We start from the raw sequence: 15,959 nt of genomic DNA, 5'->3' as shown, positions 1-15,959 counted from the left end.
GGGGGACGGCGACGTGTGATTAACGACAGCAGCAAGCAGGAGATTGGCAGCGGAGATTGGGTGGGTGATTGGTGGCTGTAGCAAGGCCTGCTGGCGATTGGCTGTGGCAATTGGGCAGGCGATTGGCAGCTGCGGCGAGTGGGCGAGTGGGCTGTTGGTGGCAGCGAGCAGGCAGAAAATTGGTGGCTGTGGTGAGGTGTGTGATCAGCAGTGGCTGTGGCAAGCGATCGGCAGTGGTGGGCAGGCAGGTGAGCAATTGGCGGAAGTGACCTTCCCCACCCCCCAAAAAGCTAAACTACTTAATTTCTTAATTTGGTGTTAAAAAAAAATGGGGGTTGTCTTATACATGGGGCCATCTTATACATGAAAAAATGTGGTATACTGATCTCTCCTCCTATCTGGTCAGCTCATGCTGCCCAGTAACAACAGGAGGCAAAATAAACATTTTCCATACTTAGACGCACACACACCCTGACTCTGCCCCATACTCTCCCTTGTCCCCTCCCCCCCCCACTTCAGTGGGTGAAAGGGGGGACACCTCCCCATTTTCAGTCCTCCTCCTCAGTGGGATAATTTACGATACAGGTTAAATTCTCTTAGTGAGCTCACGCGCCAAACTCCCCTGTTCTTTGTTTCCCATAGCAGGTGGCATTACCACGAACAGGGAACATGCTTCAGTCTCTCACATGGTGTTTTACAATCTCCCATCTGTGGCAAGACACAGGTGGACAGCTTTGCGATAACGTGCTGTGCAGCCCTATGGATTTTCACAGCAATCCATTTCTCTGTATTCCAAAAGGCTGCAATGGGATTTTTGCTTGTAGCATCTGCCTTCAAGAAAGGAAGGATACACTTTCCGAAGCATGCCCATCAATCCTCAGAGCTGCCGGTTCACCTGGGAGCAGCTGGGAGAGATTCACTTTCTGTATTAGAAGGGGAGCATGAGCAGGATAAGGGGGAAGGTAGGAGGGGATGAGTTTGCTTGCCTGATGTGACAGCTTAGGGACATTCATCCTTGGAAGCTGCCTTAGACTTGGGGCTCATCCTGGCCCTGCTGCTTTCCCCTGGGGAAATGCGCGGTTCAGTGCTAAATCAAAACAAACAGCAATCGGATTTTCTGTGGATTGCCGTTTGTTCCTATTTAGTGCTAAATAGCAGGTTTTCCAGGGGAAAGCAGTTGGGCAAAAGCAAAACCGTTTGGGCCCATGCCTTGAAAGCATGGGACAAGCAGAAAACCACTAGTCCCCATGCTTTCTAGGCTCTGGACAAGTGGGAGTATGGGCAAGCCCTAGATCAGATTGTTTGGCCATGGAATCCAGCATTGTCTTCTTTGACTGGCAATAGTTCTACATGGTCCCAGGCAGAGGTCTTTCCCATCATCTGCTGCTTGATCTTGTTCACTGGGGATGACCCAGACTGAACCTGGGACCTTCTACATGCAAAGCATGGGCTCTGCCAGTGAGCTATAGCAGTGCACATTTTGCCTCAGAGATCTTGGGTTCTAAGCACCTTGACCTGGGCAGGGAGGGAGAACCATTTACTGATTTTCCTTGGTCAGCACAGTATCTTGAGCCAGCCCTGCAGGCAAAAGAAAGAAAGAAAAAGAAATCTCATGCTCAATGTAATATCCATTCTGGATGTTATTCAAACTTCATGCACGCTCAGCAACAGAAATGAAATGAATAACTGTGTCCAATTTGTCTTTCTGCACAAAATATTTCCTTTTCAAAGTATATTTATGTGTGTGAGAGTATTTCTTGATTCTCACACTTCTCTTTGCACTTTGAATCTTCTAAGAAAGTGGGACTAAATTTGTTGGTCCTTTTAGAAAGTTTTGAAAACAAAAATTTGCATTATTTTTTTAAAAAGTCTAATTTAAAAGTGGGGTCTTGCATTCCCTTACTCATTCTTTCTAAAAGAAAAAAAAATCACTCCTCTTCCTCCTTCAGTTTACTTGTGCTTGAATGGCGAGTGGAGGAGAGCCAGAGTCACCCCTTTTGGGCCAACCCAATGCCAAAGCACAGCCATGAAGCATTTTCACTTGTAAAACAAGAGACAGAGGAGGCAGTGTTGGTAAATAGCCCATTAACACACTGTGTCACTCCATTAACTTCAAAGAGTAAACATCTCCTTTATTTTCCCTCCCACTCTCAGAGTGGAGATTGTGAGATTCTGTAGTGTCCAGGGCCAGTCATGATGGCTTGCAGAGGAGTAGAAATAAAATCCGCATCTCAGGATTTCAAAATTTAAGGCCCTCTTTATGCCACATGAAATTCAAGGCCCCAAATTTTCAAGTAAAACCCAACATTTGTAGTCCATTAAGTTGGAATGCTTGAATCTGAAATTGGTTTCTCTCACTCCAATGCACAACACCAACGCACATGCAGGCACTGCCAAAGCGCCACGCTGACTAATATTATTATAAATAATAATTGTTTGTTTATTACCCACCCTTCACCCTAAGGTCCCAGGGTGGGTTACAGCATTAACAAAAATATTAAAAACAATTTTAAACAACTTACTAGCTTTGTGGGCAATTCCACTAAAATGCTTTCTTGAGCTGTTCTTGACCTAACCACTGCAGGTGGCTATCAGGTATATATAGTTGATGTATGTATGTATGTATGTATGTATGTATGTATGTATGTATGTATTTATTTATAGAGGTATTTAATATCTACTAGCCTATGTAAAAATATCAAGTTGGCATACAATATACATTAGTATATGATAAAAGATGAAACACCGGGGGGGGGGGGTAGCTTTTAAAAAAATCATTAAAATGACTGGCTAATTGAAACAATTTAAATAGCTGAATAGGTTAATAGTGAGCATATCTGCTGGAAGAGTGTTCCTCAGCATGGAACCAGCAACTTGACTTCTTGTTTGTTTGTTTGTTTGTTTGTTTAATTGGTATACCACCCCTCATCCGTAGATCTCAGGGTGGTTCAAAACAAAAAATTCCGATATAAAACACAAAATAAAAAATAAAAAAGATTTTAAAAAAACCAATAAGCCAATAAACACCCTCTCTGCTCCCAGCTCCCATTACGAAATTTTATTTCATAAAATTTGTGCTTGGTTTTTTTAAAAAACCCCACTGAAAGTGGCAGTTGAGGCCTCTGTAACACAGTGGACAAAGAACTGTGCTCCACCAGATAATCTCCAGGTGATCTGGATGATGTATGCTGGAAGTAGCTGAAGAACTATTCTTTCAAACCACTCAGCCACAGAATGAGATTTCCCATCCGTCCTACAAATCCTGCACTCATTCTCCTGACACTAGTTTGGATTAGATAGTAAGGCTCCATGCCAACCATCCACATAGTTTCTGCTAGGCTACACTATATACACATGCCCGTGACAGAACTCAACACTCTTCTTTGAGTGTCTTTCTTCAGGACTGGCTTTATTTCATTCATTTCTTGTGTGTTCTGCTTTTCCCCTACGGAACTCCTAGAATGTTTACATAGGGTTTCCAGGCAGCCTCCTATCCAGCCATTGACTGCAGCCAGACCTGCTTAGCTTCAGCAAGATGACTGCATTATGCGCTTTCAGCCTGTGCCATGAGGCTTTGAGAATTATCAACTCGGGCAGCACTCTGGAGCGCCATCCGAGCCTGAGAGCAAAGAATGGCAGCAGCTCATTGTGGCAGCCCTCTCATCCAAACCACCGCACTCAGCACCCTCTGTGGCAGTGGGACAGCTGCGGAAGATGGAGTCTAGACTGCCCAACTCCGTTCACCTGGATGGCTCGGTTACAAATGGCAATTGAGCAGAAGCCATGATGCTGTACCACAGTCAAAGAGGGAAGGAGATGTTGCGAACATCTCATTTTACAAAAAATTGCACTATCCTCACAGCTTCTCCTTTGCCAGTGACATCTGGCTGCGTCTCCAGGCTAAGCTCCTCTCCCATACAGCTGGAAAGTCTAACATTTGCAGAAATGACAGAACGTGGAATCAGGCGCATGGGCTTGGATGCAGAAAGACCTGCTGTTGGACTTGGAGAAGCAGAGAGGAAAGAAACATGTCTTTGATGTGAACAATACAAGCTCTTAATTGTGATTCCTTTGAAACAGCAAAAAGGGCTGCATTCCACACTGTCCATGACAGGACATAAAACACCATCCCTGATTTCTTTCTCTTTTATTTCTTGTGCAAAGTGTTTGAGAACCTGATCTGAGGCTTCGGTTTCATGACTTCCCTCAGCAAACGTGACTTTTCACAGGGAAAGTGGCAAAATCCCACTTCCCCTTTGTTTCTGTGGGAATTGGCTCATGCTCGCAGCCTCTCTCACGCCTTATGCCTGTTATCGGATCCGACACGAATGCCTGCAGCTCGACCATTTGATCCCTTCCTATATGGCTAATTTCTCCACCCCTGCCTCCCTCTGCTTGGTCAAATTCACAGGTTGTGACTGTTTTATTAAAACTTTGAATGTTAGACCACAGTGGAAGTATAGTTAGAAGTCATCAGTCTGAGTCAAAATAAAATTGTGGAGGGTTCAGAATATAGAACCCATTAAAAAAGTGGAAGTCAAGAGGAAAAGAACAGAAGTCAGACATGCTGTTATTCAAGGGGTGGGGAACATATGAACAAGAGATACATGAAAGCAATTCTCAGATCCATAGCTGTCAATGTTTCCCTTTTTTTAAGGGAAAGTCCCATATTACGAATAGGATTCCTCCCAAGAAAAGGGAAAAGTTGACAGTTATGCTCAGATCTATAGATAAAATTTTCAGGTTTTTCCCGTGAACCTTGATATTTTGTTGATAATGCTCTCAGAATCATCACACCAAAGCTCAGAATAGGATATATCTTTTTTATATATATAAAAAAAATTTTATTAAGAGTTTTGTTAATACAATAAAGAAAAAAAGACAGAATAAACAGAAAACAAACAGAGAATAAAACAAACATAAAATTTTACATCTTGTAATAACCATCTTTTCTTCATTTTTTTTCTTTTTGGACTTCCTCACGTCTCTCACTCCTACATTCCAAGTTTATAAAACTTTAGCCAGCAACTTATCACCTTATTTTCATTCTTATCGTACACAATTTCAGTATTTTATCCCTAACTTTGAATATTTTTATCAAAATCTTAAATATCTAGTTTTAACATGATATTTGTTCAAAATTTGTCTTTCTCATGAAATTCACTCATTCTCATAATCTTTTCAGCTAACTTTATGGTGCCCTGTTATTTTCAAATCTCTCATCCTTCTTAACACTCATACAATTTACAGTGTTTTTGAAGATAGTCCTTAAATTTCTTCCAATCCTCCTCCATTGCTTCTTCTCCCAGGTCTCGGATTCTGCCGGTCATTTCTGCTAGCTCCATGTAGTCCATCAGTTGCATCTGCCATTCTTCCAGCTCAGAATAGGATATATCAACCAGGTCCACACTTAATTTAAGGGGTGGGGAACATATGAACAAGAGATACATGAAAGCAACTCTCAGATTCATAGCTGTCAACATTTCCCTTTTTTAAAGGGAAATTCCCTTATTCTGAATAGGATTCCTCGCAAGAAAAGGGAAAAGTTGACAGCTATGCTCAGATCTATAGATAAAACTTTCAGGTTTTTCCCGTGAACCTTGACATTTTGTTTATGATGCTCTCAGAATCATCACACCGAAGCTCAGACGAGGTCCCCAAACATGGTATTAATTATGGGCTCATGCACACTTACATTTCCTTTGCTCTTTCCAGGCACAGTCCATGATTTAAAGCTCTTTGTTCAAGCACCCCCTTTTTTATTTTTTGCTTCAGAACTTTCCCTGAGAAAACTCGCTCTTTAAAGCTCAATCGGAGCAAACACCATTCCATGGAATACCCGAATTGACTCAAATTGGTATTTGTTCTTATTCAACAAAAACTAAAAACCCAGGGTCAGATGATGAGCATATTAGCCCTGCTTTGCTTCTACAGTTTACCTGAAAGGTCTTATATTTGGTTCCTTTGGATTGGCAGGACTCCCCAGGCCTAACCACCCACCACAGATGTTTATCCAGTCTGCTTTCATTCAGATTAGCTGATGTCCTCCTTTTCACTGCGAACCTTATGTTGGATTATGAAAAATGCAGCTGAGACGAAATATACCTTTGAAAGCAAGTGGGGACGAACTCGGTGATCACAACAATCAAGTGTAAAGGCACAGCTGCTTTTATTCATGAGTGTTAATAAGTTGAGAAAACAGGCAGAGGTGGAAGGCAAGCTATGAGATCACAGGAGTGTGACTATGCTGAGACATCTCAAGAGCTCTTGATAGGAATTAGGAGGATGCTGACTCCCAGCAGTCCTGTATCCTGAGGTGGTTTGGAGGATACATCTTCTTGCCCTACCTCTTCAATCAAAAGCTGAGGATCCTTTCTCCTCCTGGTTTTCTGATGGAGTGTTGCTCTAAAATTAGGAGACAAAATGCAGCTGTCAGAACAAAGAGCTCAAGCGATGATGGATGGGCACCAAGATGACTCTGGCTGCTCGTTATCCCCTGCCCTGCCTTGGCGCGCGACAAGGGGATGATGCAGTGGATTGCTACGAGCCACGGAGGCGGATACCAGGGAGAGAGACAACAGGAGCAACGCACACTGGTCGAAAACGTTTGCTTGACAATCTAAACAGAGGAATTCACTTTTAAATTCTCCAAGTCCTAAGGGGCACAGGGGATCAGGCAGTGTTTGCATGGGAGGCACTCTGCACAAGAGGTAACTCAGAAAGGTTCCAAAGCATTTGGCAAAAATCCTTAGATCTTTATGCAGAGCAGACACTAATGTCCTGCTCCAAACTTCTTTGCACAGGTCTGTTTTAGAAATGGCACATCGTTCCAGTGGGTGAGCTAAGATTAACCTGTGTCCTGGCACCTTTGTGGTTGCTGGATGGATAGAATTGCAATACAAAATTTCTGCTTTGACTGGCAAAGCAGCCAGCCTAGTACTTTTCTACATACACTTGATGTCATACACACATAATAACTATGTGTGATGTTTATTTTAGCTTACTTTGAGCCTTGGAGATGTGCTGTGGCTGGATTTGGTTAAAATAAGGATAGGCATTTTTGTGCCTTAGGTCCAGTATGGTGCAAATAGTTGCAGAATGTAGACTCTTGCTGTTGTAAGGATACCACAAAGCTCTAGATTGCAACTTTATTCTAGATAACAAACAGGAACTTTCATTTTTTCGTTCTGGCCTCCAAAAAAGTGCTATTCTTTCCCCAGTGCACCAACGGAGAGTTCTTTTGGTGTCTAAGCATGAATAGTATTTCCCCCACCCCACCACAAGGCAAGATCTTCCCCCAGACAGAAGAGTTATGTTGTGCAGTCCTCATTGCTGTTGAACCCAATAAACATTCATACTATATGCATCAAAACAGGTGCCTTTGCTTGCAGTTAGTCATTTCTCAAGGTTGCCTTCTAGCACATGAGTTCACATTTTGATAAAGATTTGAGCAGAATAATCTCCAACTATGCATGTCATATACCTACAACATGAATGGTTGCTTCTTTCGTCAAGTACAGTACTGACAGGCTAAATTCTCAAGACAAATGGACAGGTGCAAAAAGGTGCAAGGGAGAAACTGTGATTCAGGTGTTACAGTTCTGATAAACTGGTCGATGCCCCCTTCCTAGATGGTCCAAGAAATAATAATAACAACAACAACAACAACAACAACAACAACAACAACAACCACCACCTTTAGGAATATAAACTCCCCTCTTGTTTTTTGATGTCTCTCTTTTTTAAAAAAATAAATTTTATTAGAGTTTATAAAGAAAAATACAAAGATTATTGTCAAATATATTTTTTGGGTCCAAACTAAAACATTAATCCAGAGGCAAAAAGGAGAAAGAAAGAAAGAAAGAAAGAAAGAAAGAAAGAAAGAAAGAGGAAGAGAGAAAGAAAAAGAAAAAGGAATAGAAAAGGAATTAAAAGAGAGAAAGTGAAAAGAGAGACAGAAAAGAGAAAAGAGAGCGAGAAAAAGTTAAGAAGCTAAGGAACCTATTCTTCATCTGGTACCTCAGGTTACATACGCTTCAGGTTACATATGCTTCAGGTTACAGACTCCACTAACCCAGAAATAGTGCTTCAGGTTAAGAACTTTGCTTCAGGATGAGAACAGAAATCGTGCTCCAGCGGCGCAGCAGTAGCAGGAGGCCCCATTAGCTAAAGTGGTGCTTCAGGTTAAGAACAGTTTCAGGTTAAGAACGGACCTCCGGAACAAATTAAGTACTTAACCTGAGGTATCACTGTATAAACATTATTCACTTCATCCACTTCAGTATTACACCTAATAAAGCCATTGTTTTTTGATGTGTCATATTGAAAAGAACTCGAAAATCAGAAGAATCTAGAAGATCTGGGGAAAATATTCTCTTAAAATGGGTTGTGTCTTGAAAGTGGCATTACTACCTATGTTCTCTGTGACTGCAGAAGCATAGAATCAGAAGCCATGTGTATTTCAGATATTTCTAGGAAATCCTTAGCAATTATTTGGTTCCTTGAGCCCATCTGCAAGAAGCAATGTCTTCAAAGAAGAAATGGGTGCCATAGGGAGCAAGAGTAGGCCCATATTTGCAATCTGTCCGCTTTTCAAATAAGAGGAGCAATGCCCCTATGCCCTGGTGTGACAACTGAAGGGCATTCTGTGCCCTATTACTCTGCACTCTGCAATAAGGCTGGGCTACCTTGCTGGCAGTGTCCCAACCTAGCCTGCCTTGCTGATTATTACTAACTGAGTGGCAGCACAGCAGGAGATCTGTGCAGCAGGAAAGTTTGTCTCTTGAGCTATCAAACATCTCATGTGTGGAAGTCCTGGCATCCTGGACACCTTCCAGATTGGGAAATTACCTTCTGCCTCCCTGACTACCCCCTGCAGTTTAAATGGGAAACAGTCTTCTCCCTTCTGCCTCTTCCAATTGCTCCAGAGGGTTTTTGTGAACTGTAAAACAGCTGCTGTCAGAGGTGGGAAAGGCAATGAGTTGCTGGGGCCATAGGACTGACTTAGTGAAGACTTAGATGACTGTCACCTGTTGACTTGTCAACACCATTCCCCATAACGCCTTGGCACAGGATGCCTTCCAGGGTTAATATTGACCTGGTCTGGCAAATGCATTCAGATCTGCTGGGATCAAGGCGTACAGACCAATGTTCAGTCATATTAGATGTGCAGAGTAAATGGGTTGTCTTCTGTCCTCTGTTTCGTTATAATAGTTTCAGCTTTCAAGCAAAATTGCCTCCTCAGTAGAGCAGAAAAAATATGGCAAATATCATATTCATGTTGGATAAGAACATTTACTGAGGGAGCAGGATGGTAGATTTTAATGTCCTACTCAATGTGATGTCAACAAAATCACTGCTGAATATTACCAGTGCAGACTTAGTGCATGTTTACACAGAAGTAAGTCGCACTATACGGTTCACAATGTTCAGTGGCGCTTACGCCCTAGTAAATGGGCTTAGGATTTCAGCCTCACTGTTGACCACTGTATACCCAGGATCTTGAAAACTGGAGAAGATGCAGTGAAGAGCTACAAGCATGAATTAGTGGATGGAGGACAAGCACGACCAACAGATGCTAAAGAATATTGACCTGTTTATCACTAAAAATATGATGAGATTGTTGAAGTGTCTTCCCAATAGATCTTTGCTTGAGTTTTCTGCTGTGTTCCCTGATAGGTAAGAGGGTGGAAATTAAATGGTGGCTCATACCCAACCATTGCTCTCGTAGAATGACTTCCTGGAGTGCAATGGAACTTCTGGGTTTTCCCTGAACCTTCCAGAGAAGATATGGGGGAAGAACAGGGCTTGGGGGGAAAGAGACATTATGTTGGACTTGTGGAAGTTGTTCTGTGTGTGCAACGATTTAGTTGGGTGCAACCCAATGTGTGGGAATAAAAATTAAAACAAAAGCGTATCTTTTATGCATATCTCTAAGTGATTGGGCACTCAGATGATATTCCCAGTTGAATTCTTAAACAATTTGCATAACCCGAAGAGTGACTCTGGCAAGAATGTTCCTTACTTGCGTTAAAATTTTGTTTTAATGGTCTGGTTTTGTTATAACTGGGGGAAAGTTAATTTGGCTAGTGCTATGTTGACTCTGGGGTCACGCTACAATTTCTCAGAGACTCATTTTGATGTTCAAATGAGATGCTATGCTACTTTGCAGGCATGGGCAAGGAACTGCAGAGACTGGGCTGCTGTAGTATCATTTTTTGGTGGCAATGCACATGGGAATGTTTACTCAGAGGTATGACCCACAGTATTCAGTGATGCTCACGCCCAAGTAAATGCATGTAGGATTTCAGCTTAAGAAGAGGATCAACAATTCTTCAGTGTCTACGGAGAAGGGGTAAAAAAAGAGTTCTTTCATTATCCAGTGAGTAAATGAGTTCCAATCAATGGGGCCCTCAATTTAAACCACATGAACTTGTTGGAATATACAATCTAGGTTCCTTCATCTTTTTTTTGTAAACCAGAAAAAGTATCTGTATTGGAGTAAATTATTGGGAGTTATTGGTTTGTTGTCTGTGTTTTAGCTATTTATTTGTGCTTTGGTCTTGTGTTTTTATCTTGTGAACCACCCAGAGTTCTTTTGATGAAGGGCAGTATATAAATCTAATAAAATAAAATAAAATAAAAACAAATAACATTAAGAAAAAGGACTGTAAAGTATTTAAAACATTATACACCTTCCACTGCCAGTAGTTTAGTGATGGTCAGAAATTTGCAGTCTCTGGCCCTCTTTGATGCACTTATCCTCACTGATTTTGAGCCCATTTATATTATAAAAGCCAGAATGACTAATATTAAGCTACTGGAAAATTTTGTAATGGAAATTAAACCTTCTGCCAACATTTTCCAACATCCGAATGACAGATTTGAGCTGAATGTTGCAAGAGAGGAGAGGAACAGAAGAAACCTACTGTTGATACTATAGGGGTCCGGCAAACAGCCTTGAGTCTTTGGGAGCTTCCAGAACATCACTATTTTAAGGTGGGATTCAGTTACAACCTTGGCAAATTCAGGCTGTGTAATGATAGTTGATCAGGAAGTCTGGCACAACAATCCTGCTTCCCCAAAAGATCAGACTTTCTGCAATAAGGAACATGATGGGGGACTTCATTGGATTGTGTGGGGTGGCACTTGCTTTCTCCAGTCCACCTGAATTTACAGATGGGGCCGTACCACTACCTGAGCTATGATGATGCCTCTGGGACTCCCCTGCATTTTTCATCTGTAGCACAAGGTGTGTCAGAGAACCCAGGTGAGTCTTTACTGTCTCCCTTGGGATTATGAATACTGATATATTGATTGACTGGGGTGGGGGGGGTGGGGAATGGACAATGCATGTGACTCTGTTGCACCAGAGGGTATGAACCTAATTCAAATTATAAGACATTTGGCCCACAAGGCCAATCCTGTTAAGGAAAGGTTCCCTACTCCTGTGTTAGAGGTTTTTTTAACAGATGCTGGATGGCATAGGAGCCAACTCCAAGGGGCCAAGGTCCCTTAGGTGCCCCCAATAAAATATTTGAGGAGGCCACCCCCCTCAAGTTGATTCTTGGTAGTGGCAACCGCCCTGTGGAACGCCCTCCCACCAGATGTCAAAGAGAAAAACAACTGCCAGACTTTTAGAAGACATCTGTTTAGGGAAGCTTTTAATGTTTGACAGACTATTTTATTTTAATATTTTGTTGGAAGCTGCCCAGAGTGGCTGGGGAAACCCAGCCAGATGGGCGGGGTATAAATAATAAATTATTATAATATTATTCAAATGGTGTTCATGTGCTGCATCTTGTGATTGATTATGTAGCGCAGGGCTTTATTGTTGCCCCCCCCCCCAATATTTTATTCAATATGGGCAAGTTGGCAACCCTGCTGCATGGCCGTTCGTAGCAGCAGATATCTGGCATTGGCCAGAGAGTTGGACCAGATAACCTTTGAAAGTTGGAGCACCATGGGTGCGTAAGTAATCAAGGGGTCTGCTAAACATGGCAGGTTTGATGTGGTAGGCTACCCTTTTCTTAGCAATAGGAACAAAAGTGAGAAACTTCATTGGCCTCCAAACAAGGAAGGAGGGGATAGTTGTACTTTTGAACACAAGGTTGCTGCTGCTCTCATTGCGTATGGACCTGGCCATACTCAGTGCCTCCATACCTTCTTGAGTTTATTATCTGTTATTTGTTGAAAAACCAATAAAAATATTTCATGGGGGGAAATAATCATGGGGTATTCCCTCTCTCTCTCCCCAGCACATCTTTGCCCCTTTTGGGGGCACAAAGTTTGGGGATCACAAGCCAAGGCATCCAGCCCAGGAGGAACCTCTTTCATAGCCAATCATTGCTGAGATGGTGACTATGTAGGAATTAGGTTCTTTCCATGCTATCAAGAGCAAGCAAGCTACAAGCCAAAACGAATAAGCCTTTCCACTACATAGAGAATTGTGCTCTTGTCTCCCCTGTGCTGGCAGAACAATGCAGCCACCAGCCTGACATTCCGCTATGACACGTGAGCCAAAATGGAAAGGCAGACCATTGACTGGGAGTGATTTGTGGGTGATGTGTATTCTAAAACAAGAGAGAGCACATTGTCTGGTTTTATTGAAGTTATATTTGGGGTAGAGTAAGAAATAAAAAGGGGAATGCGGGTGGCGCTGTGGTCTAAACCATAAAGCCTAGGTAGGGCTTGCCGATCCAAAGGTCAGCAGTTTGAATCCCCACGACGGGGTGAGCTCCTGTTGTTTGGTCCCAGCTCCTGCCCACCTAGCAGTTCGAAAGCACATCAAGTGCAAGTAGATAAATAGGTACCGCTCTGGCGGGTAGGTAAACGGCATTTCCGTGCACTGCTCTGGTTTGCCAGAAGCAGCTTAGTCATGCTGGCCACATGACGCAGAGGTCTGCGGACAAACACCGGCTCCCTCAGCCAGTAAAGTGAGATGAGCACCGCAACCCCAGAGTCGTCCACGACTGGACCTAATGGTCAGGGGTACCTTTACCTTTAAGGGGAAAAAAATCATGATTGGTTTATTACTACTACTACTACTACTACTAAAAACATTTTTATGATCAATAAAAATGCAACCACAACAAGCACTTTCTAAAACCAAAAACAAAATACAACCGGCGCTTTAAAACTAAGCAAATTACAAACCTAGTAGTAGCAAGAATTTTTTAAAAAACAAACAAACTGTGCAGTAAAACTAGCAACAGTGGATCTAGATGTTACACATGAAAAGCCTGGTGAGATAAAAGTTTCTTAGATTTCTAGCAAAAGACACAGGAAGATCAAGGGTGATCTGGAATGGCATCACCAAAACAGAGAAGCCCCTATCTCTTGTGCTCCCTCACCAAATCTCCTTGCACTTAGAGCAAGGCTTCTGACATTGATCTTCATTTCTGGGCAGACCAGTGGGATAAGTGGTCCCCAATAGTAGTGACTGGTGGTCAGTGGACCTGGCAGGGTTGCTAGTGAATCATGGGACCCTGGCCAATGAAGTCACAGGGATGTGGACCATTGTCGTTTTCTCCCCATCCTCCTCCCTTGCAAAGATGCTGTGGAAACTTTAACAAATGCTTAGCACCTTAAGTGTCTTATTGTGGTTCAGAAGGGGTCCCTGCTGCCAAGTGGTGGCTGGAAGGGCAGAGGTCAGAGAGGCCAACAGTAAGTGGAGGAAGAGCCAGCTAATTCTACATTTGTCTCTATCTTCTTCCCTGTTGAGTAGTACAAGGGCAATACTGACATGAAGCAGAAGGAAGCTGACAGCCAGTGGCACACTTTGGACTGGATGCAAGTAAGATGGCAGGCAGGTGGCAGCTGGAGGCAGGCCGAGACTGGTGGGGCAATGGACCAGTCTCCACTGCATCCAGACTGAAAGTAACCGAAGCATGATGACTGAAGCCAAGTCCACTTTCTCCAGGTAAGCCAAAGCTTGTAAAAGTCACTCCTCCTAGCAACTGAGGTCATCTGAGCATCTAGAGAAAGTGATGGATCATTGAATACTCTGGAGCTTAAATACCACCTACCTGAAGAGCAGTGCAACCTCATCCAGGTTGAACCACCTCACCTAGATCAGCAGTGTTCTTGACTCACAGTTCCTCTGTTTTGTCTGGATTTATCTGCAGTTTCGTAAGCTCCATATTCTACTCCTGAACTGACCTCAGATTGCTTGCCTTGAAAACAGAGAAAACTTCATTTCGCTTCTTCCTCCTCAAAAATTGTACTTCCTCTGCATACTGTCAGGTTATACTCTATCTTCTCTCAACGAATCATCACAGACAGATGAGGATCAGTGCAGATGTCAAACGCAGCTCTGGCACAGCCTCTGTGTTTGGATTTGCTCCCTTCTCCCTGTTCTTCTTCCCTCTCTCCCTCTGCTGCAGGATGACACTCATCCATCATCAGCATTTTAAATACAAGCATATCACTGAGTTTCTCATCCCCCTTCCCCTCCCCCTGCTCATTGCAGGGCTTGGCCTCACTCAACCGCCTCCTCACTTTCCACTGCCTGCTGAAGTTGTGTAATCCTCTATTTGGTTTAGTTCCATATGACTTCCTTGTGCATGGATGAAAGAATCCAATGGGAGACGAGTAAATTACACTAAATAATAACAGGCGGTTTGCTCTAATAATTTTCATAATGGCACAGGCATACACCCAGACTCACATGCATTTATTCATAAATACGCATCCATCTGAACAGTTACAAGCACCAGATGTAAAACTGGAGCAGACCCATAGAAAACAGTAAACCATTGTGATTTTTACTGGCAGGCGGCGAATCTTAAGAAATTGATCACTATAAATACGTATGTATTCAGATTATCAGATCACTATTTTCCAAAGGTAGCCCATTCCATTCCTTGTCTTGTTCATCTTCACAGCAATCCTGTTTAAAATGACACAATTTGCCAAGGGAAAAATGAGTCATATGACACCACACATTTAAAACACATGGATTCTCCCCCAATAATCCAGGGAGCTGTAGTTTGTGAAGGGTTTGGGAATTGTAGCTCTGTAAGGGGTAACCTACAATTCCCAGGATTCCTTGGGGGGAGCCATGTGTGGCGGGGATGTGGCATTAGCAACAGCAGCTTGCCCATGGTCAGCCTATGAATTCATGGCTGAAGTGGGACCAGTCTAGCACTTCAGCCACTGAATCGCTCTAGTCTAGTGGATTCTGGTCTGCATATCAGAACATGAGCACTTAGGCTGGTTCTAATTATGAAGGATCATAGCTTGGTGGTAGAGCACATACATTGCAATCAGAATGCCCCAGGTTCAATCCTTAGCATCTCTAGGTGAGGATAGGAAAGATTTCAGTCTGAGACCCTGGAGATTGTTTCCAGTCAGTGCAAATGAAGACTTGATGGACCAGTAATCTGGCTCAGCATCAGGCAGATTCCTATGTTCCTGTGACCTGAGCCCATTGGAATGGACTCCCAGGTTCTAATCTCAGTCAAACTAGGGGTAAGCAAAGAGGAAAAACCAACGGAAACTGTTTGGTTTACATTAGGAGCAATTTTTGGCTGTGGTTCTACCATATATTTAGTGGTTGTTGATGTTTTTGGGTGATGCCATGACCTCTTGCTAGTGCAACAAAAGTTTATGATAATGACAACTTGGAACAATCAGACTAAGAGAACCTGAGACACAGACTTTAATCTGCTACAAGCTATGCTAGGTCTAGACCCATTGATCTAAAAGGGACCTGACACTCAGATTCTGTTCTCCAACACGCCAGGCCTCGTTTTAGAGTGACCTCCCTTTTGAAAGCTCTAGTCCTGGATCTCAGATTCCAAATCCTCATTACACCAGGTGTAAATCCAAAATAACTCCACTGACTCCTTTGGAATCACCCTGGATTTATGAGGGGTGAAACCGAGCTTGCTATCTGTCCTGACTGATTTACGGGTGTAACTGATCTCTGAAATCCTGGCCCAGTATCTTTCCTAGCT

General features: G+C 42.9%; 1 long non-coding RNA gene across 1 annotated transcript in view; it reads right to left on the bottom strand.

Moving 5' to 3' along the window:
- Positions 1-6,232: 6,232 nt before the first annotated feature.
- Positions 6,233-15,959, bottom strand: part of LOC309342996 — a 66,105-nt gene continuing 56,378 nt past the window's right edge. The window contains exon 3 of the long non-coding RNA XR_014157058.1: positions 6,233-6,405. This is a non-coding gene — a long non-coding RNA (uncharacterized lncRNA). The remainder of the gene's footprint in view (positions 6,406-15,959) is intronic.

Source organism: Podarcis erhardii, assembly GCF_964252035.2.
Source record: "Podarcis erhardii genome assembly, chromosome: 5".
NCBI lineage: Eukaryota > Metazoa > Chordata > Lepidosauria > Squamata > Lacertidae > Podarcis > Podarcis erhardii.
This window is presented reverse-complemented; position numbering and strand designations above follow the sequence as displayed.